The sequence below is a fragment of the Carassius carassius genome, chromosome 16 (genome assembly GCF_963082965.1).
Source record: "Carassius carassius chromosome 16, fCarCar2.1, whole genome shotgun sequence".
NCBI classification, from domain to species: Eukaryota; Metazoa; Chordata; class Actinopteri; order Cypriniformes; family Cyprinidae; genus Carassius; species Carassius carassius.
In genome coordinates this window covers 15,299,257-15,301,701 of record NC_081770.1, presented here as the reverse complement: position 1 = coordinate 15,301,701, position 2,445 = coordinate 15,299,257, and the positions used below count along the sequence as shown (strand labels likewise).

Sequence of the window (2,445 nt, the reverse complement as noted above, 5' to 3'; positions counted from 1 at the left end):
TCAAAGAATGAAGCCATTCAAAATAAACAAACAGAATTAAGATTTACAGATTTTATCTACAAGACTTAATTATCAAAACAAAAGCAAATAAATTCATGCTGAAAACATTTCAGATTTTGTATTACATGTGTGTTTAGGTAACAAATATCAGCTAACAATATTATACTAATTATTTAGCACAATATTCATACCACTATTAGACAATGTGACATAATCTTGATTATATTTGTCTAGGTTTTGTCTTTGGCTTTTGAAAAGGAACAAAAGTGTTGTTGTTCGGGTGAAACAGATGAAACTCCACTTCAGAAAACTACAAAACAAAAAAGAAATTAGTTTCTAATGTTCATGTAGAAAGATCAGATTCACTAAACACATTCAGATCTGAATAAGAGTGTCGCACCTCCTCATCATTTGTGCTGTAAAGCTGCTCCAGTTCTTCATCTTGATATTGTTGGTGTCTTTTCTTACACACTTGGAGTTTGACCTGGAATAGACCTTAAACAGCACCAACATTCATGATTAAACATTGTACAATTGATCACTAAACAAATGTAGAAAGACGCATTTAAAAGAAAGATATTATATTACACTTGTAGAGACCTGAAATCTTACCTATTATTGCCAAAAACATCACAATGATTGGTACGAAGCACAAAACTATGAGAGATTGCTGTGTATTCTGATATTGAGAGTTATTTTTCAGTTCTGTTTGATTGTGATCTCGAGCAGCTTCTTCTGAACAGAAAATACAAGAGTTTAATGTTAGAAATACCAAACATGCATATATGATTCCTAGACCTTTGATAGAAATAAAGGTTAAAATACGAATTGAACGCAATATGTAGATGGTAATTACTTTTAGATCATTATTATGTACAACAACAGATCAAACTGATTGATCAAGATCATTTTAAACACACTTACCATTGATGTAAAGTCTGGTGCCATTGCTGATCTGTAGAGTTGTTGTAACAGGTTTTGCACAATAATATTGTAATGATATAAACCTTCATATTCATCCGGAAGAAGGAGGCGGGAACCGGCGGACAATCAAAAACATTTTAATAACAAAATAAACACAAAACAGCGCACCAGCCCCTCACGGACGACTGGTGCGCATAAAATAAAAACCAAAACACAACTAAAATCCGAGGCCTGGTCCTCTCTCGTCCTTCACTGTCGTCGATCCAGTTTTATATCCTTCCATCTCCTCCATGGGCCTCGAGACCGGTGGGTCGAACAGGTGTAGTTCATCTCCAATCACTCCCCCGGCCTCGCTCCCATGTCCCTCGGCCCCGCCCCACTCGTCACAAATATATTCCTAATTCATGAATAGTTATATTAATAATAAATAAACGACTCTTAGTTAGTGATGAATATTTATCTTTCAGTTTTTGGTCTTGTACATAAGATGATGTAGATTCTGATGTGTAAGTTCGCAGTATCAGCAGCGGAGAGTCCAGTAAATGTCTGTTACATCAATCTCACAGTCTAAAGTCACATTTTCCCCTAAATTCACAAGTTTATCAGTTAAACTTGCTGTAGTTTGACACACCAGCAGACCTGGGAAGATAAAACATATGGTAAAACACATAACTCTATTCATGTGACCTATTCATGTGAAGATCACACAGAAGTTAAACTCAGTAACTTACAGAAGAGTAAAAGTTGCACCGTCCTCATTCTGTCTTTGTTTTGCTCATATGCGGTAAGATGGTAAACTTAACTACGAGTCGGAGAGGAAGTGCTACCACAGTCAGAAAAAAATGAGAAGGAAACCATCATACACCCTTGAAAAGAGGATGTAGACGCTGAACTTGAACTGACCAGATTGTTTACTGATATTAAAGCATTTGAGAAGGTCAGAGTGCATGAGATAAAGAGTTTTTTTTTTTTTTTTGGTTAAGTCATTTCAGCTGCCAATAAGTTTTATTTGAAAAAATAATTCAATTGCTATATTGGTACCTAAAAAAAAAATGTAATTTTGAAGCTGATTTTTTTTTTTTTAAACAAAACTTCTGACCAAACTCATCAGCCATACTGTATGTCTAGGTGTTTTCTGACAGCAACAGCATGTGGTTTTTCTGACCTATTTTCACATTAGCAAGTGTGAGATTATATGCATCTACATGTATATTCTGTACAAGTATAACATAGTCTTTGTAGCCACCATCACTTTTTCATCCTCTGGAAAATTTATACTGAAAACAACCCAGATAGCAGAGAACATTTTAGCAAAGTTATTTTACAGTTTTGAAGCATTCTTTCAGTAACAGTGTTCATTCATTGTCTCAGTGAGAGGTTCATTTATGTTTTTTTTTAAATAAATAAATGAACATATAACAACTTTGTTCAATTCTTCTCCTCCTCATGCAGTCTGCTGTGGCTAGCCTCCATTTTGGAGAGTATCATGATGCATGCACACACTTCTGCTTCATGTAAACA

The 2,445-nt window shown here is 34.8% G+C and overlaps 1 long non-coding RNA gene across 1 annotated transcript; it reads right to left on the bottom strand.

Annotated features, from left to right (window-relative positions):
* LOC132159687 (uncharacterized) lies at positions 1 to 992 on the bottom strand. The gene is made up of 4 exons (XR_009437895.1): positions 925 to 992; positions 613 to 735; positions 401 to 495; positions 1 to 310 (listed from the first exon to the last, which is right to left on the bottom strand). It is a non-coding gene; the product is annotated as an uncharacterized LOC132159687 (long non-coding RNA).
* Positions 993 to 2,445: the final 1,453 nt, after the last annotated feature.